General features: G+C 32.3%; 1 long non-coding RNA gene across 1 annotated transcript in view; it reads left to right on the top strand.

Annotated features, from left to right (window-relative positions):
• The window catches only part of LOC140632712 (uncharacterized), a 141,893-nt gene extending 120,126 nt beyond the window's left edge, over positions 1-21,767 (top strand). The window contains exon 8 of the long non-coding RNA XR_012030361.1: positions 21,645-21,767. This is a non-coding gene — a long non-coding RNA (uncharacterized lncRNA). The remainder of the gene's footprint in view (positions 1-21,644) is intronic.
• The last annotated feature ends 284 nt before the right edge of the window (positions 21,768-22,051 follow it).

The following is a 22,051-nucleotide window of genomic DNA, read 5'->3' as shown; positions in this document are numbered from 1 at the left end:
TAGAAATCCAAAATAAGCATAAGCAAAATCTAAGTAGTTTTATATGAAATCCTTTTTTAAAACATGTATTTTAAATATTTAGTGGAATGCCAACTGCCTAGAATATCCAAAACAAGGTTAAGACGAATGAAATAACAGGATTTACACTATCAGAATCAAAGACATACTATAAAGCTACTATAATTAAGAGAATATTGAGTACTATCTCAAAAAAAAAAAAAAAAGAAAGAAAGAAATTCCAGAAGCCAGAAAAAAACAAACCTCACTGTATTTAGTTTGAATATTATTAAAGATACTGAAAAGGAAACTAAGGTAACCATATAACATACTGTACTATCACCATTTATACTAAGACAAAAAGAAAACAAAAAATAACTGCAAACAAATACTAAGTCATATGCAGTGCATATGTGTTTTTCCCCCATAATAGGAGTAATTCTGAGACAGTTTTCTGTTTTATTGTATGATTAAGCAAATAAGATGTTGATAAAACTGGAAAATACATTTCTAATTGTCAGTGAAAGGAAGAAAGAAATATAAAGTAAGGGAAGACAGGAAGAATATTAGGATTGTGTAATGACTGAATTATTACTAATAATTTGAATTCACAATTTGAATATAGATTGCTGCTCCATGACAGATTGATGAGATATAATAAATGAAACACTGATGAAATATGATATAGATAATAAGTGATTGATAGATAATAGATAAATGATAGTTTACAGATAAGTGATAGATGATTGAGTTGATTTATTTGATAGATATTAGAGGGATCACTCCAGTTTTCTTATCAGCCTGTCCAGATGAGAGGCAGAAGAGACAGAGGGTAAGGTAAAGCTTAACAGCAGTCAGAGAGACACTGGGAGCACATGAGCACAGAGAAAAGTCACCTAGTCAGGGGCAATAAGCCAAGGAGAAAGGCTTCAGAAGCAACCAGACCTGCCAGCACCTTGAACTTGGATTTCTAGCCTCCAGAACCAAAAAGAAAAGTGATATTTCTACAAGTGGCAATGCATGAAGCAAGATCCATGGGAAGAATTGAGAAACATCTATGGAAAAGTGAAGTTCAAAATGATTAAGCAGTTTGTCTAAGGTACTACTGGTAGCTGAGGAAGAGAAGATGGCAGAGAAGTAGGAGTACGCCAGGCTCATTTCATCCCACTAACACAAGTAGGTATCTATCAAATTATTTGAATTAACCCAGAAATCAACCTGAAGACCGACAGAACAAACTGTACAACTAAAGGGAGAGAAAAAGTCACACTGAAAAAAGCAGAGATTTAGATAAAATGCCAAAACAGAGTAATTCTTCTCAAGTGAAAGAATAAGATAAGATCACAGCCAGAGATCTAAGTGAAACAGATGTAAGAAACATTCCTGATAGAGAACTTAAAGCAACAATCATAAGGATACTTACTGGCTTAAGAAAAGAATGAAAGACTTCATGGAGACCCTTACTATACAGATAGAAGATTTTTAAAAGCATCAGTCAGAATTGAAAAATACAGTGACTGAGATTAGAAACAGACTTGATGCAATGAACAGCAGCCTAGAGGAAGCAGAGGAAAAAATTAGTGATTTGGAAGATAAAATAATAGAAAATAATGAAATTGAACAAAAGAAAGAAGAGGAAATTCTGGAACATGAGAATGGATTTAGGGAACTCAGTGACTCCATCAAGCGTAAGAGCATTTGTATGATAGCAGTCCCAGAAGTAGAAGAGAGAGAAAAGCGGGCAGAAATTTATTTGAGGAAATAATAGCTGAAAACTTCTCTAGTCTTGGGAAAGGAAACAGACACTCAGATCCAGGAGACACAAGAACTCTAGTCAAAATCAACAAAAATAGGCCAATATCAAAACATTATAATTAAATTGGCAAAATATAGCAATAAAGAAAACATCGTAAAAGAAAGAAGAAAAAAGAAGTTCTTAACTGGTAAGACCCATAAAGCTAGCTGCAGATTTCTCAACAAAACATGGTAAGCCAGAAGGAGGTGGCAGGACATACTAAAGTGCTAAATGGGAAAAATATGCAGCCAAGAATACTCTATCCAGCAAGGCTATCACTTAGAATATAAGGAAAGATAAAGTTTCCCAAGCAAAAACTAACAGAATTCACAACCACTAAACCAGCCCTGCAAAAAAAAAGTAAAGAGGACTCTGAGTGGAAAGACCAAAAGTGACAAAGACAAGAGAGACACAGAAAAAAATCTCCAGAGACAATGAGTAATAAAATGATGCTAGATATGACCTATCAATAATTACTCTAAATGTAAATGGATTAAATTCTCCAATTAAAAGGGCATCTGAATGGATTAAAAAACAAGATCCATCTAATATGGTGCTTACAAGAGACTCATTGTATTTATTTTTTTTTATTAATTGTTTAAATATTTTATTTATTCATGAGAAACACAGAGAGAGACAGAGAGAGGCTGAGACACAGGCAGAGGGAGAAGAAGGCTCCATTCAGGGAACCCGATGTGGGACTCGATTCCAGGTCTCCAGGATCATGCCCTGGGCTGAAGTCAGTGCTAAACCACTGAGCCACCCTGGCTGCCCAGGAGACTCATGTTAGACCTAATGACCTGCAGATTGAAAGTGCGGGATTGGAGAAATATTTATTATGCAAATAAACATCAAAAGAAATCCAGAGTAGCAATACTTCCATAGGACCAACTGGACTGTAAAACAAAGACTGTAACAAAGGATGAAGAAGGGCACTAAATCATAATGAAGGGGACAATCCAACAAGAAGATCTAACAATTGTAAATATCTATGTACCCAATATGGGAACACCTAAATATATAAAACAAAAACATAAAAGAACTAATACCATAATAGTAGGGGGCTTTAACATCCCACTCACATCAATGGAAAGATAATCTAAACAGAAAATAAAAAAGGAAACAATGGCTTTGAATGGACCTAAAACAGCTGAATACACATTCTTTTCAAGTGCACATGGGACATCCTCCAGAATAGATCACATACCAAGTCACAAATCAGTCCTCAACAAGTAGTTAGAGTATGATCATATCATGCGTATTTTCTGACCACAATGCTATGAAACCTCCAGTTAACCACAAGAAAAATTTTGGAAAGACTACAAATATATGAAGTTAAACAACACGCTACTTAACAATGAAGGGGTCAACCAGGAAATTAAAAAAAAAAAAATACATGGAAGCAAAAGGAAATGAAAACAGAAAGAGCCAAAACTGAAACAGGAAGAAACAGAAAACTTGAACAGACCAAGAATCAGCAAAGAAATTGAATCAGCAATCAAAACTCTCCCAACAAAGAGAAGTCCAGAGCCAGATGGCTTCACTGGCAAATTCTATCAAACATTTAAAGAAGAGCTAATACCCATTCTTCTCAAAGTATTAAAAAAAAAACTGAAAAAGAATGAAAACTTCCAAATTCAGTCAATGAGGCCAACATTACCAAATCAGACAAAGACCCCACTAAAAAAAAGAAAACTATGGGATGATTCCCTGATGGAAATGGATACAGTAATTTTTAGTAACATACTACCAAACTAAAAGAATCATTCACCGTGAGCAAGTGTGATTTATTTCTGGGCTGCTAGGGTGGTTCAATATTCGCAAATCAATCCACATGATACATCGCATTAATAAAAGAAACAATAGGAACCTTATGATCCTTTCAATAGGTGTAGAAAAAGTATCAATTGACAAAGTATAACATCTACTCATGATAAAAACCCTCAAAAAGGTAGATTTATAGGTAAGGCAGTACAATATGATAAAAGCCTTATATGGAAAACTCACAGCTAATATCATCCTCAGTGGTGAAAACTGAGAGCATTTCCACTACAGTCAGACACATGATAGAGATGTCCACTCTCACTACTGTTATTTAACATAGCATTGGGAGTTCAAGCCACAGCAATGAGACAAGAAAAAGAAATAAAAGGCATCCAAATCAGCAAGGAAGAAGTAAAACTTTCACTAGATGTAATATAGGTATGTATATTTTTATTCCTATGTTTTAAATAGAATATTTTACATATTTTTGCATTATACTTGTCTATTTTAGTCTTATGATTTTATACTATTTTGTCTATTTTGTACATATTAATATTTATATATTTGATAATCCTATGAATGATATAAATACATTTTGGATTCAAAATCCAAGAAACCAGGTTTTTTTTTTTTTCTTCTTTCCCATTTGTTAGACTTTTTGACTATCTTTAATTAAGTTATTTTTCAATTTTTATGATTTAAAGTATTCTTTAAGGAATCTTTCTCCAAAAGAAAAAAAATGACACTATTGCAAGTACAAGTATTCCAGTTCAGAACCAAGTCATATATTAGCATTCTCTGTTTTGTGTTCCATAAATAGATCCCACACTTTGTCCCTAAGCTAACACTAAGATTGTCCCAGGTCCTTATGAATCTCTCCTTCAAATACTAGCAGTAGGCAGGGGTCACAGGTGTTTTTATTTTCTGTGCACACCAGGATCTCTCCTGCAGTCCTGTCTCAAAGTCTTGTTGCCAGTTTACATTTCCTATGCACATTAATTGTTCCTAGGTTGGTACCACTGAAAAGGTTGAAATCCTACCTGTGCTTTTTCCCAGGATAAGGTCTTTGCTGCTTTATGGCCTCAGTTCATAGGTTTTATGCATTATTTTTTCTAGACTATTAACATGTACATCTAAAATTACATGTACATCTATAATTAGAGATCCTGACTCCATTTTGATATCTGACTGCGGATAGCTTTTCTTTTTAAGTCTTTGTTTAAATTCCGTTAGTTAACATACAGTATAATAATGTAGTTTTTTGCATATTTTGAAAACATTCACACATTTATGTACTACATTATTAAAATAGACATTATAGCACACTAAATCATTCTTTATATTCACATTTAATAAATCATTACATTACCTTATTTCACTCTTTTATAATATTAAACACAATTTAGAGCAAATATGTGAAAAGCATATGCCTCTCTTTAAAGGCTATTCATAACTGACTGATACATATTTTAAAACACATTGGGAAAAAATAAAACACATTGGAAATGGTCACTATAGCTAAATAAGTATATGATATATATTCTAGAGTATTAAGACAATTCTTCAAAGTGGTTCATAACTTAACTATATAAAATTAAAGTGCTATGTGATATATATAATATGAAATCTGACTCATTTAAAAATAAATGCTTGATTATTTAACAAAATGAAACCACTATAAAAATATCAAGATTCATTGATATTAGTTTATTGTAATTTAAATAAAAAGTTTCCATTTTACTGCCTAAAACTAAATTCTGTATTTCTTGTTTAACATCATCTTATAAAATGTCCTTGAAGAATGACATAGGTAAATTAGATAAATTTTGTATCTTTAAGACCCTAAAGAGGAAGCTTAGTGATTTCATTTTTAACTTCTAGATTTTATCCAATAAAAAACACTTTGTATAAAGTTTGATGGGTTCTGACATGTTCATACAGTACTTAGTTTCATAACACAATTGAGAGAAAATATTTCATTAAAAATGGCATTTATCTTTCTAGACTTCTTTACAATACCAATAAATGTTTATTTAGTTGGTTAAATAAAACTGTTTTCATGATTTATTATAATAAAAATATATCTTATTTTATGTGATATTTTTCTTTTTCTCCATGAATTAACATAAAACAACATTGCATTAAATGACAGATGTTTTTAGAGCTGGGAGCAAATTATATTAGAAGACTTGAATGATGTTTGCAAAGATGTTGCTTTGCCTATAAATCTCTTCTAAATATTTGAAAATGTTTTAAAACAATAAAAAAATGAAAAGGGGGGAATATAAAATAAGTAACAATTTTAGTAATGTACTAAATCTATCAAAATGACATGCCATAAGGCTGCTTAATCATACTGGTATATAAATGTATATACAAGAATTCCAAATCATAGCCTGAATAGAGTATCATATCATGATATTTACTGTGAGGCAGCTTAAAAAGAACTCAAATATAATTAGATGACTATTTCCATAATCTCTATGCTGCAAATACACACACACACACGCACAAGTATCGTCTTATACGTAAATATGTGTGTGTTTCTTCAGAATCATCTCTCAACCACCCATGTACATACACAAGAGTTAGGGCCACTGACACTGGGAGACATGAACTGAGTTGGCAGCAAGAGTGAAAGGCTGGTGTATAGAAAGAAGATATTGCAACAAAAAACTCAGAGGTGAAAAGGTAAATAAATTTAACTCAAAAGTAAATAAAAGAAAGCAATAATTACAATTATTACAATACAATTATTGCAATAATGTATTAAATAATGTATTAAAGCAATACATTGTTGTTTAAAGAAAGAGCACTATTTTGATGGTATAATTTATTAAAAATGGCAGTTGCTTTTGATTTTGTTTCTTTGCTACTCACTATATGAAGCCCTTTAAATGAATTAAACCATTAAAATCACATAACAATCCTTTCACAAATGAAACATAATATTCCCACTTTAAATATAAACATGCATGGGCAGCCCAGGTGGCTCAGCGGTTTAGCGACGCCTTCGGCCTAGGGCATGATCCTGGAGACTCGGGATCGAGTCTCATGTTAGGCTCCCTGCATGGAGCCTGCTTTTCCCTCTGCCTGGGTCTCTGCCTCTCTCCCATTCTGTGTCTCTCATGAATTAAAAAAAAAAAAAAAAAAAAAAAAAAAATCTTTAAAATATAAACATGCAAATTTACAGTGCAATTAGCCCAGGGTAATTAGTAAGTGGTGGATGTGGACTTTTGGCTTTTGACGTGCTCTCAATCCAAATCTTACTATGCTAATCAATTTTCTCTTCTACACCTGTTTTCATACTGTAAACTTATTAGGGTACATATGACTTAATGTGTGCTAGCTAACTCTTAATCTTCACATTAATTCTGTGAAAGATGGTCATTTATTATCATCTGGCCCCCATACCATAGGAGAAAAAATAACCCACAGCTATATAGGTATATGAATTTAAGTAATCTGTTTCAGTTCACATAGAGACTAAATGACAAAGCAGAAATCGAAGCGGACATTTTGGACTGGAAGCCTATATTCCTGACCACTGGACCATACAAGTTTCCATGTTGTAGATAATACTTGTATAGTCATAAATATCACATTTGCTCCATTAAAGAAATCATCTGGAAAATGTGGCCTCAAATTAAATGTAATTTTTGATGTGGCTCAGAAATGGGTGATGGTAACAAGGAAAGACATTTGATAATTTCCTTTTTTAACTAATTATTCTAAGCTCTTTTAAATTTCAATGCAGCTAGAATATATTTGCTGCTAAGTATGTAAAAGTAATACATTTTTAAAGTGTAAAATTTAGGATATATTGAAGTCAGTTACATTTTAATCTCCTAGAGACAAACCAAACTTCCTGCTGTAAAACAGACTATACTTTTTATTGGTTTTATACTTTTGTTTTGTGTTACTAATAATCTAACATTTCCTAAAGATTTTTTAAACCATAATGAGATACCACCTCCCACCCATTAGGATAGCTACTATAAGACAAAAACTAAGCAGAAAATAATATACTATATATATACAGTATATATAGTATATATATAGTATATATAATATACTATAAGACAAAAACTAAGCAGAAAAGTATTGGTGAGGATGTGGAAAGATTGGAATCTTGTACCCTGTCAGTGGAATGTAAAATAGTGCAATTGCTAGGAAAAACGATACAGCAGTTCCTCAAAAAAGTAAAAGTAGAATTGGCACATGATATCTTCAAATGTGAGGGATCCCTGGGTGGCGCAGCGGTTTGGCGCCTGCCTTTGGCCCAGGGCGCGATCCTGGAGACCAGGGATCGAATCCCACATCAGGCTCCCGGTGCATGGAGCCTGCTTCTCCCTCTGCCTGTGTCTCTGCCTCTCTCTCTCTCTCTGTGACTATCATAAATAAATAAAAATTAAAAAAAAAGATATCTTCAAATGTGAAACAGAAAAATTGCCTTCCAGTAATTATTTTATAATCACATATTAATGTGAAAAAGATAAACAGCAGATAAATTTTTAAATACTTTAAAAAGTAATTACATATGTGAAAGAAGAATGATCAAAAGACATGAAGATTTACTCAATCCAACTAACAATGAAAAAAAGTAAATATAAAATAATACAGCAGCATTATCTGAAGATGAATTCAAAATCCATAATGAGGGCAGACACTTAAATATGACTATATAAGTCTGCACTGGTTTTGTGGACTTTTAGATATATAGAACATATAGAGAATATAGATATAAAAATCTACATATATCAAACAGATACAGACACAGAGATGGATGATACAGATAACAGATGAAGAGGTGATAGATATAGATAGGCAGGTAGGTAGGTAGAAGGGTAGATAAGGAACAAGTGATGAAAAGGACTCAAGCCCAAAATATGGCCACCTCTGGAAGTGTAAAAAAAAAAAAAAATGGATAGGATGGGGGAAAAATAAAATAAGTCCTTCACTTTATCAGTAATATATTACATATGTTATGAAAACTAAATATGAAAATATATAAACTTTTTAAACATGCATTGATTTTGAATAACCAAAGTCCTATTAACTTTCTATACCCTGAAAATTTTGATGATCATAACAATAGCATGAATACAAAACACTATCATCGGTCAAGGGATAGGATCAGTGGCAAATACAAAATAAAAGGATTCCTAGAGATTAGTGTGAACAGTCTTGAATCTTAAAAAAATAATTTTTCAATAAAGCTAATGAAGGGGAAAGAACAATGGAATCTAGATAAAATCTGGTAGAAATGGATTTTTCTAGCTTACAAGTTTCCTTTCTAGTTACATTTTATTTTTCTGAATAATGTATGTAAGTTACTCATTTATCCTTCATAATTGCAAATATTTTTCCACACCCCTTATAAGATATATCTGGTAGATAGTTTTCTATTTTTTTTAAAGATTTTATTTTATTTACTCATGAGGGATACAGAGCGAGAGAGAGAGAGAGAGAGAGAGGCAGAGACACAGGCAGAGGGAGAATCAGGCTCCCTGCAGGGAGCCTGATGTGGGACTGGATCCCGGGCCTCCAGGATCACCCTGTGGGCTGCAGGCAGCGCTAAACCGCTGAGCCACTGGGGCTGCACAATAGTTTTCTATTAATAGGACAATAATCATACTGTAAAATCAAAGAAAAACTGAATGTTCCATTCTAATATTTGCACATACAGAGAAAATATATCTTGGTTTGTGTAGGTATACTATTATAATTCAATTATTATTCTCTTCAGTTTAGTAACAGTTTCTTAGCAAAGCATTCAAAACATTTTGTAATCACTTATTACTGCTTTTAGTTACTTTCCTCAGTGAAAACTTTGAATATATACTTAGTTCCAAGCTTCTTGAAGCATTTTAATTCAATACCTCTTCTTTCTTCAACATGTTGCATAGCATCAGAGTCCTAATTAGATCTTATATTTAGCAAATATATCCAGAGGCACCTGGGTGGCTCAGTTAAGTGTCTGCCTTCCCCTCAGGTTATAATTCTGGGGTCCTGGGATAGAGCCTCCTATCAGGCTCCCTGCTTGGTGGGAAGCCTGCTTCTCCTTCTGCCTCTGCCACTCCCCCTGCTGTGCTCTCTTTTTCGCTCATATATATCCAGTATTTATTGTAGACTCTGACATCAAATATCTTATTTTGTGATGTTTGCTTAAATGTTTTGTATTATTTTCAACAGAGGTTTAAGGAGAAATCTAGAACTGTATTCTAATTTCATTAATACAAAATATTTTACCATTTTCATGTCAAGTATTTCCTTCTTCACAGCAGTGATACCAAGCTAACACTTTCATCAAATAGATTTTATGTATTTCTGTACCAAATACAAAAGAATGGAATTCATTTGTTGCAATGTTTGTCCAGTTCTCAGAAAGTAGACCAAATATGCATGTATTTTAAGACTTCATTTTTTAGAGAAAATGATGTTTGTGGATGGCATCTATATTAGAGTCCAGAAAAATAGATTAATAGGATATATAGATAAATAAGAGAAGAGCTATGGGAATTGGCTAATGCAATTTGAGAAACTGAGATATATGACAATACACCATTTACAATATGGAGACTCAAGAAAAGTGGTGATGTAATTCAGTCGAAGTCCAAAGGCCTGAGAACCAGGACCTCTGTTATTCATGAACAGATGGGTGTCCCAGCTGATGAAATGGTGAGAATTGCCCTTTCTCTGCATTTTTATACTATTTGAGCCTTCAGTGGATTGGCTGATAACCCATACCCACCAACACATTGGTGAGAAGGATTTTCCTTACTCAGTCTACTGATTTAAGTGTTAATTTCTTATGAAGACACCCTCATAGACATGCCCAGAAATAAATAATATTTTACCAACAATCTGGGCATCCCTCAGGGCAGTCAAGTTGACACATTCAATTAGCCATTACAGCATCTCACAACATGTATACATCACAGAATACTGCACAAGATTGATGTGATTGGCAATTATTTGAAGGATACCTTGCTTCTCATATCCCCTGATTTTAAACTGATAATTATTACTTAAATAAGCATAATGTTAAGAGACACAGGTACTAATATTTTGAAAGACTTGGCTCCATAAAACAAAGGCACTACAGGGTCAAGGTCTTGGCATAAAACATAAAACAGACATAGGACAAGTTTTGTTAAAATGAAAATTATGAAAAAAAGGAAATTATTCTGATGTACATGGCATCACTGTATAATGAGAATTTTAAGTTTTAATGCACTGGAAGCTTATTTTTGAGGAAAGTATTTCTAAAATTTTAATTTTTATCAATGTGATACACATCTATTATAGGAAATCTAGAAAATACGGATGACAGATACAGTTAATGAAAAATTAACCACACATCTTTTTGTCCTATATGTATCCAATCCTATTTTTAAGGTATGTGAAACATGTTTAATAATGATAGTGATTATCCAACACTTGAATGTTGTGAATACTTATGATTATGCACTTAGCATTAGTTCTTACATATTTTGTTACTGGAATAAATTTATATTATCTATAAAGTGTTTGAAAAAATTTTTTGAAAGATTTATTTGTTTGTTTCAGAGAGAGAGAGCTTGTGCGAGCAGGGGGTGGGGTAGGGTGGGAGAGAGAGGGAGAGGGAGAAAATCTTCAGTTAGACTCTGCTGAATGCATAGCCCTATGAGGGGCTTGATCCCATGACCCATGAGATCATGACCTGAGCCAAACCAAAGTCTGTCACTCAACCAAATAAACCTGAATCATTTTTAAAATTGACTACCCTCAGGAATGTCATCAGAATGACTCGGGCTGAGGTTTATAAATGGGTATTAATGAGAGTGTTGACTGCTTTTCAGTTTTAATTGTTATCCTTATTGCATTTTCAATAAACACATTTAATGTAGAAATAATCTGTTAAACTCCAATAAATAAATCATGAAACTACTCAATCTGACATTTATGGTCTATGATGTAAATCCAATCTAGCTTTAACTCTAACCACACCTTGATTTCCAATTATGCATATCCTGTATTCAATATTTTTGATATATGTGATTTTTATTCTAACCTTGATGGAGTGTCACACATGGAAATTCCATTGCAACACTATAAATTTATAAATCTGTGTGTATGCACAACTACTTCTCTTATGCTTCATTAATCCTAAAATAGACTGAATACAGTAGTTGTGCCCTAGATGAACCAATTTGACTCCACCTATAGACTTACTTTGAAGATTCAGGCACCTCCATGCATATGCTTATGTCTTTGACCAGGTTAGAATTTCTTTATTCAAAGAAAAGATGACTTTCTCCTTCTCTACCATGCGATACTATTTTGTTTGGGATGAAGAATTCCTATTAGGACCTTAACTTTTATTTTTAAAAATATCACAAAGTTTATGATATAGTTCAGTATTTTACAGAGTGTATTTCTCAGAATATTAATGACTTTTCATATTAATAGGCATTAAAGAAGGACTCCATGACATAAAGAATGTGAAAAGACTTAGTTGAAATATGTGAGAGTTTCGTCAGCAATCTTTTCAGTCTTTTATGTGAATTATGAATTTTGTCTTGTGCTGTTTCACTTAAGATTTTGTTAAGTGATAGCAGTAAATAATGTACATTGCATTTGAGAATTAAAGTGTTCAAAATAACAAAAGGATATATGGAAATGCACAAAAATTATATGAAATCTCACCACTATTAAATTTTAGAGTTTCCTTTGTTTTTTCCTATTAGTAACCTATTTGATATACATATTTATTATACATTGTTTAATGTTGAGCATACATATATATGTGAGACAATATATTCAATTTCCAAAGCTAGAATAAAGAGATTGTGTTCTTTAAATGTTGTACAATTTTATCAACCAAAACACTTGGAGGAATTTGAACCAATCCTAGGTTTTGTACTTGTTTTTAACTTTTCTCATTGTCATCAGATAAAAATATATCAATTTCATATCTTTGATAGTTTCTGAGAATTAAGTTCTTTAAAAGAATATTTATACGTTTTTTTTAAGATCGCTATTGTCTTTGCCAGTGTTTTTTACAGTTTATCATAATCAGATGCAAACAGTCTTCCATAAGGTTCTATGTTTACTTAGTTTTATTTCTTTTTTTTAAATCCACTCTTATTTTCATGCATTCCTTAAAGAATAATACTGTTGAAAAGAAGCCATTTTGGGTTCTTATGAATCGGTTACACTTATCCCAGGAAAATAAATCAGAATAATATCTGTTCAAATGTATTTGAATGTTTTTCTTTCTTTCCTCTTTTTCTAAAATGCTGATAGAGAATGGTATTTTTAATGGTATTTAAAATTTGTCAAAGTGTTTGCTATCACTATTGACAAATTTGGTTTACAGGATTATTAATCATCCTATGGTATTAATTATCATATTCCTATGCTATGTGTCTGTCTAATTTATGGACACAAACATTTCCCTCTTTAATAAAAATCTACTTCCTCCTAGATAATTAACTTTACATTGTTATTCTTTTTTTTTTTTTTACATTGTTATTCTTGTCTTAAACTCTACTTATATTCTAAATTTCCTTTAGATGTTATCTCTACCTCAAAGGGTTTTCTGACTTTAAAACCAAATATTAGTCTCTTTTTTTTTTTAGCTTCTTTTTCTTAATACCACTGCCTCACCTTTCATAATTATTCTACATAAAATTTAACGATTTATATTCCTGATTTTTCACTTATACAGAGATCTCATAGAGAAGATGTTCTTATTCATTACTGCACCAAAAACTATACTTAAAATTCAAATTACATTTAATAAATTGTTAAAAATAGGAAACTAATAAAAAATTACAAAATTCTTTAGAATTGAAAAAAAATGCACCAACTAATTAGTTGGATTTAATCAAAATAATCATTTTTCGTAATATTGGGTTACTCATATTTTACAAAAGACAAAATTTATGCAAAGAAAATAAATAGACTATTAATTCAGTAAAAGGATACAAAAGTTGATTCATTGTCTCAAAAGTGCAGGTAAACATGATGTTCAATGACCTTTGGCGTTTTCTCTTCTCTCTCTCTTTTTTTTTTTAAGATTTTATTTATTCATGAGAAAGAAAGAGAGAGAGAGAGAGGCAGAGACACAGGCAGAGGAAGAAGCAGGCTCCATGCAGGGACCCCGACGTGGGACTCGATCTCGAGTCTCCAGGATCACACCCCGGGCTGAAGGTGGCACTAAACCGCTGAGTTACCCGGGCTGCCCCCTTTGATGTTTTCTAAACCATTATTTTAAAAGTTTAAAAAGTAGCATTTCCATATAATGAAAAAACATAGAAAAACATTTTGTTGCTTTAGCTATTATTTCCTATAAAACTAAACACTTTAATAAGAAGTGAAGAAATATATTTTGGGTCTTCTGAGCATTGTATAATTTTAAATTAAAATCCCAACCCACATTTCTATTGAGATGACACGTTTTTCTAAGTGGGTCAAATTTCTATTGATACTAGGAAGTAGCAGATAAAGCATACTGACCATCAATTCAGAAAGCCTAGATTCAATTTCTGATAAGTGTGAGTGTAGAAACTTAAAAATATATGCAATATTTCTGTTGTTTAATTTCCTTTTCTATAATGGAAATCAATGATGAAATCATTCATGAATGATTATTATTTAAATTATTATTTCTTTGTTACTATGATGTAATTATTTTATTTGATAATTATATGATTATCAAGTGATTATTTAATTTGACTTAATTTAACTAAAATTATATTATTAAATTATTTGACTATTAATGTATTTATTTATTAAACATCAGAATCTCTTAAGTGATCAATTGTGCAAATATATACAAAAATAGTTAATTTTGATAATGATATTGGTGATGAATAGTGAAGTAATTAGAATCATTCAAATTATAGCAATTTTTTAAGTTACGTAAATTTTATGAATGAATTTACCTTTCTTGCCTTAAGGTTTACTTCTGCATATATTTCTCACAGGGATATGAATCTATGAACTGATAAATAAAATCATAGTTAAGTATCTCTGCTATTCTTTACTGATTATCTGATGGAGTCAAAAAATCAATCAATTTCCACAAAGAAAAATAAAATAAAATTTATATTTGTAAAAATGACTAGAGAACTACATAAGCATACAATTTAAAAACACTGCAGTTAAAATGGGTGCATGACAACAAGCTCTTAAAAAAAGTTTACAAGGAAATATGACAATTATTAACAAAAAATTCTGCTTTCAACAGAATTTAATAGTATACTATTGCCATGAATTAGAGCAAGAAACATAAAGATGGACTCCATGCCAAAAGCTACATGGAGATGAAAACACTATACAAAATTAATATGTCACCATAGCAGGGTGACAAAGTAAAATTGGATCTGGGGAATATAACATCTGAGATTCAAAGAATGACATCAAGTTTGGCTTGACCTAGAACTACCTAGAACAATAATATCTGGGTTTGCTTTACACAATTAATAAAAAATGAATATAGTTATGGAATATTGCAGTTGCCTTTCTTGTTGTAAAACTCCTGATCTATGGAACTGCGCCTGGTCATGGGTTATAGAGAGTGGACATGCAGGCTATACAATGCATACATGTTACTAGAATCTTATTTAAAATATATATATATGGGAAACTGAGACTGTGGCTTCTTTGTGTCAATGCGACGTGCATACACCTTGACTCTCACCCTCATGTGCCCCATTCTGATGAGGAATACACATAGGAACACATTCTGATAGGAATACACATGAGGAATACACAGGCCCAACTGATGAGATGAAGATGCTGAGCATGCTATATTTTGTTTGGTTTCTTTTTGTAAGTCAAATAAATACATTATTAAAAACCCAGTGCTTCTTTTTAAGTTTGATAGCCAGTCAACAACAGTGATATTTGCAGATAGTGAAGTAATATCTGAAAGCCCACTTACATATGATCAGATTTATACTTGGAATAAACAGAACCTATAGAAGCCAAAATCAATAATTAAAGAATATGTTAAGTCTGATGATTTAAAGGGTTTTCTATGTTGCAGAGAAGAATTTTGTAAAAAGTTATTAAAACCCAGGTATATTCTAGATTAAACACCTTCAAAAATAGTGAGGAGTTGGGGAGACCTAAACAGGATAAAGTGATTAATGAAGAGAAAGAGATAAAAGCGACACTTAGCATTTCCATAAGGAAACTTCTCCATGAAAATGGGCATCAACTATGAATAAAAGGGAAAAAATGAGATGGAAAATAAAACTACATACAGTAGATTATCTATCAAGCCTTCATGGGTGGGGGCAACTAAAGTATATTTTTAAATGTATAATAAATTTAAAATTTCTTTTAAAAGTCCCAGAGAAACACACCTCTCATCCAAGAAAATTATCAATATAAATTCCAGATGCGAAGGAGTTAGTATAAAAAATTCAAAGTGGTAAAGATAGAGGGCATTAGAAATTAATTTAAATAATATAGCTGCAACATTTATATAAATATTAAATTGGGGGGATAAAATCCAATGAAAAAAATAATCATTTTCCATTTCTAAAATTTCAATTTTTGAAATTTATAAGAAATTTGAAATGTGAAAGTTTTTCAAAATCCATAACCAACAGATTTAAAAAAACAGTTAATATTTTTAAATGCTATTATTAACATTTTTATCATTATAATTTTCATCATCATCATCATACCCCTCATTGTTATGTCTGTGTCTCTCAGCAGTACAACATATACACCCATGGTACAAAATGCAAGTTAAAATTGAAAAATGCTCTATAAAATTCAAATATTGATTAATTTATTATTAAGAACTAAGAAAATACTCTTAAAAACAGTCTTTGATCAAGTAATATGACTATAAATTGATAATAAAATATTACAATGAGTAAAGTTGTAGCTTTATACCATAAAAATATCATAAAGATAACTCTATATTCCACATATAATCATCAGCCAAGTTGTGGTTTGAATATGTCACATGCATTTAAAGAAATTATTAAATAAGAAACACAGAGCCTTACAATTTTGTTAATTTTGAGCAAAAGAGAGATCATAATTTGTAAAGAAAGAAAAGTTGCTAAAAGTTGTAAAAAAGGGTAACAAATTGGAGGAAAATAGGAGTTTTCAAAGTCTCAAGAGAAGTCTTGAATTTTCAGTGGAGTATACCTGAAAATGCATAAGGTGGGCTCACTGAAACCAAGAAGGATAACTTATAGGAGAGAATTTAAATCAAGCTATCACACAAAATAAAAAGAAAAATTGAGTTCCTATCATCTAGAGCAGAGAGGCATTTGGAAGGCAGCTATGCTCACTATACCACCAACGCGTGGAGAGACGGTTGAAATAAATAGGGCACTCAATAGTGAAACTAGAACTAACACACCTTAGAAGAAAGATTTTAGTCCCGAATGTAAAGAGTACTCTAGACTTAAAAGTGCTTAGAAGCAAGCCTAACACAATCAACCTGGTTTGTAAGTTAACAGCCTACCAGAAACTAAGTCCACAACTCTTTCACATAGTACAACACAATCCCATAATCAGCCATGTAAATTGCCTGAAAGCCAATCAAAAATTGCTAAACATAGAAAAAGCAGGAAAATATAGTATGTAACTAAGGTAAAAATCAGTAAGTAAAAACAGACTAGAAGTAACACGACAGAATTAACAGACAAAAACTTTAAAATAGTATTATATACATTATTATTTGGGGTCAGCTTTTATTTTCTTAATTTTTCATCTGTAGATCTCCATCTCTTGGTAAATTAAACTTCCTCTCCAGGAAATATTCTTTGTTCAAGTCTTCGCCATTTATTATGATGATGTTTTCAAAGAGTTTCCAGTTATAAACACTAATTCCTATCTCTCACACCCCATATTGTGTGGGTAAGTCAATAAGGAAAAATACTGGTTTTACCAGTCCCAGTGTGTTCAGAATTTCTGAACAAGTATGATGAGGAATCACCCTAGTGTCTAGCAAATCTTCATGAGCACTACCAACAGAACTCTTGGATATATCCTGATATCTCTCAGGCCAACATTAACTCTAAAAGATAGTAAATACAATCAATAATGAAAAATTATAGATATATGCATATAATTATATATGTATATAATTTCTCATATATATTTATCATTCCTTACAACTCAGATGTCTATATTTTCAGAGATCAAGTCATATTATTATAAAAATGTTTAGTTCTTTATTCTCAATCTGCAAATTATTCTGCAGGTTTGAAATAATGTTATTTATAAGAGATAACTCATACTTACATAAAGAGAAACTTTAATGTGGCTCTTCTGTTATTCACCAGAAAGAAATATTTGATTAGCCATTTGAGCAGAATAACTAGGCTCCAAGAAATGCTCAAATAGCAAAGATAAATTCTAACATACTTTTATTAATGAAGAAGTCAATCAGAGAAAGACAATTATCATATGGTTTCAGTCATATGTAGAATATAAGAAACAGCACAGAGGATCATAGGGGAAGGGAGGGAAACTTAGAAGAAATCAGAGAGGTAGGCAAACTATGAGAGATTCCTAACTCTTGGAAACAAACTAAGGATTGTTAGAGGGGAGGTGGGGGGAGATAGGGGTAAATGGGTGATGGGCATTAAGGAGGGCATGTGATATGATGAGCACTGGGTGTTATAGGCAGTTGATAAATTATTGAACACTACATCTGAATCTAATGATGTACTATATGTTGGCTAATTGAATTTAAATTAGAAAAAGAAGAGAGGGGAAGGAAGGAGGGAAGGAGGGATGGAAGGAAGGAAGGGAAGAAGGAAAGAAAGGAAAAGGAAAGGAAAGGAAAGGAAAGGAAAGGAAAGGAAAGGAAAGGAAAGGAAAGGAAAGGAAAGGAAAGGAAAGGAAAGGAAAGGAAAGGAAAGGAGAGAGGGAGGGAGGACATGTATGCACACACAAAAAAATGAAGGGGTAAAAAAAGTGAAATTTTTTAGATCAATTTAGGAGATTAATAGGAGCTTAGGGAAAGTCACTATTGAGCGTGGAGGAAAGAGAAGAAACAGAGCCTGGGTGGCAACACAGTTTTTAAGAAAATGAAACATGGGTAAGACAAAGAAAAAAAAAAAAAAAAAGTGTATTGGTTGGTATGAAATTCGTGGAAATGTATGCTCCCATGCATTTCCCCTAGTGAAATATTTGAAAAAAAAATGTTATATATGTAAAGATACCTCAAAAAAGAGAATTTGGCATAACTCTTGTAGGCTCTTGTTTTCCTTAGCTTCTCTATGGAAAAGAGGGATGTACTTTTATTTTTTAAAATTACAATAAAAAAAAATAATTAAACGCCCAATGTTGACCTAATCCTAGGTAAATTCCCAATGGCTCTAAATGAGTCAAAGAGTGAACTTTAACCCCTCCCTTGTCCCCATTGTCATTCAAAAAAATCTAAGTTCCTTATTCCCTTTTTAGAAGGCATTTCAAGTGTCATTGATAGCAAATTAGAAGTTTTCCAAAGGAAGTGGAACAGAGGATTTGAGGACAATCCATTTTCTGAATCTCTGATATGCTTTTTCTACAAGAAAAATGTCTCTACTGTTCTATGCTCATCTCCCAGCCTCAATACTGTCTGGTCTTCAGAAACTACAAGATTTGACTTTTAGAGAAAACATTTGTTGCCTATAAATCAAAGTTTTTATAGGACATTTGTGTCTTTTGGGGTGCTATTTAGAGAAGAGAAAAATTTGCTGACAAGGTACCAGTGACAGACCAGAAAGGGAGGAGAAAACAAACAACAGTATATTCTTTAAAATGTAACCCTGTTATATCATGTTCACCATCAGAAATAATATATAAGAATAAGTGTGTCAAGTCTTTCACTGTATAATTTCATTCAATATTTACAACAAATGAGCCCAAGATTCACATAAAAAGCGTTACCAAATTCTAAAATCATCAACAATATTTAAATATACATGAGACAATTAGACAATATTTATGATAAATAAATATAGGTTAATTTCTAAATATGTAAATTTTCTACAGAAATTGTTAAAATTAAATGTTTAAAAAAATGCTTTCATCTTATCCCAGAGGAAAAAATGCAAAGGATATAGTTTTTGCATTAAAATCAATAAAACATGTAAAATATATTCCACATGTTAGACAATTTTGCAACCTTTTGCTCATGGGTATTCCCAAATTAAATGCACATATAGAACTTCAGCACCAAAACCCATTCTGGATATGTGCTCTAGGACTTGTCTTGATATTGTGGTTATAGAGTGCATATATAAGAAAATACGGATTGTCCATATCAAAAAAAGTATATAGAAGAATGATAGAGATTATTAAAGACTTCTAAAACTACTTCTTGTTGCCTCTTTGATTGCTCTAAGCTTCCTTATAAATATACTCATTCTCTGGCCAGAAGACCTGAAAAAACATTTTTCAAAGGGGACATATAGATGGCCAACAAACTCATAAAAAAGGTGTTCAGTGTCACTAATCAACGGGGAAATGCAAATCAAAACCACATTGTGATTTCACATTACACCAGTCAGAATGGTTACCCAAAAAGACAAGAAAAAACAAGTGCTGGTAAGGATATGGAGAAAAAGGTACCCCTACACACTGTTGGTAGGAATTCAAATTGGTGTAGCCACCATGGAAAACCATATCGAGGTTCCTCAAAAAATTAAAATTAGAAATACTATGTGATCCAGGAATTCCACTACTGGATATTTCCCCTAAGGAAAATGAAAATATTAATTCAAAAAAGGTATATATATATATATATATATATATATATATATATATATTGCAGCATTATTTATAATAGCCATGAATAGATGAATGGATAAAGATATATATGTACGCATACACACACACAGAGGAATGTTACTCAAGTATTAAAAAAGATGAGATCTTACCATTTGTGACAATATGGTTGGACCTAGAGGGTATTATGATAAGTGAAATAAGTCACAGAAAGATGCATACCATGTGATTTTACTTCTACACGGAATCTAAAAATCAAAACCAATGAACAAACAAAAAGTAAAAACAGACCCACAAATATAGAGAACTGATGGTAGCTAGAGGGGAGAGGGACTAGGAAACTAGCAAAAAGGGGTGAAAATGAAAGATATAGGCTTTTAATTTATGGAATGAGTAAATTACAGGGACAAAAGGAACAGCATGGGGAATACAGTGGATCATATTGTAATAGTGTTGTACGGTGACAGATAAGAGCCACATTTCTGGTGAGCATATCATAAGGTATAAAGGTGTCAAATCAGGGATCCCTGGGTGGCTCAGAGGTTTAGCACCTGCCTTCGACCCAGGACATGATTCTGGAGTCCAGGGATCGAGTCCCACATCGGGCTCCCTGCATGGAGCCTGCTTCTCCCTCTGCCTGTGTCTCTACCTCTCTCTCTCTCTCTATGTCTCTCATGAATAATTAAATAAAAATCTTTAAAAAATAAATAAAATAAGAATAAAGTTTTCAAATCACTAATGTTGTATACCTGAAACTAATGTGACATTGTGAGTCAACTACCATTTTACATATGTGTGTGTGTGTGTGTATCCATTCTCTCCCGGTCTTTCACAATACCAAGAACCCTAACATTATAAATACAGTATGCAGTTTCTTGGGTAATTAAGGGTGGATTTCTTAAGAATTCCCCTAAAGGCCGGAGAGGAAAGCTGCTCCATAATCTGGAGGTGTCTGATAGAGCCCATAAATCTGTTTGATTCACATATGGTTGGTAATTTAAGTACAGGTAATACACATAGAATGCCACAGAAAAGTAAGCTGGTACTTTAGCCATATAGCTATCTCACCCATATTTAGTGCCGTGTACTGAATTGTGTGCTCCAAAAATTCATATGCTGAATCTCTCTTAACGTGATTATATTAGGAGACTGTGCCTATAATGTTTAAAAGATGTTATGAGTGAGATCCTGCGATGATAGGATTAGTGTCCTTACAAGGAGACACCTAGAGACCTTATTCTCTCTCTTCTCCTCCCTTCCCACTCAATCTTTCCTCATCTCTCCTGCCCATCTGCCTACCTCTCTCTTATCTTTTTTTTTTCCTCCCTTCCATGTGAGGACACAGCAAGAAAATGGATATCTGCAAACCAAGAAGAGGGCTCTTACCAAAAAGTGAATTCTGACAGACTTTGATCATGATCTTTTCATCTTCCAGAACAGTGAGAAAATAAATTTCTGTTGCTTAAGCCATCTAGTCTATGATCTTTTGTTATGGCAACCCAAGCTAACAAATATTTAGTGTACCCAAAATGGCATTTGGAAACAATACAAGTTCATGTTTCTTTGAGGGGGGATAAAAAGAAAACTTCTACTCTGTGCAATGCTACAGAGATAAATAAGGCAATACAGAAAATTATTAAAATTAAAGTATACTCCTCACCCTTACTGGGAGGAAATGTAATAAATAGTATGTATATACATGTCCATTAGGTCCTGCTTTGAAATCTGTCACTATGCAAAGTACTCTGAGGA

The sequence above is a fragment of the Canis lupus genome, chromosome 4, assembly GCF_048164855.1.
Source record: "Canis lupus baileyi chromosome 4, mCanLup2.hap1, whole genome shotgun sequence".
NCBI lineage: Eukaryota > Metazoa > Chordata > Mammalia > Carnivora > Canidae > Canis > Canis lupus.
Note: the sequence above shows the minus strand (reverse complement) of the source record. Positions and strands in the feature narration are given on the sequence as shown.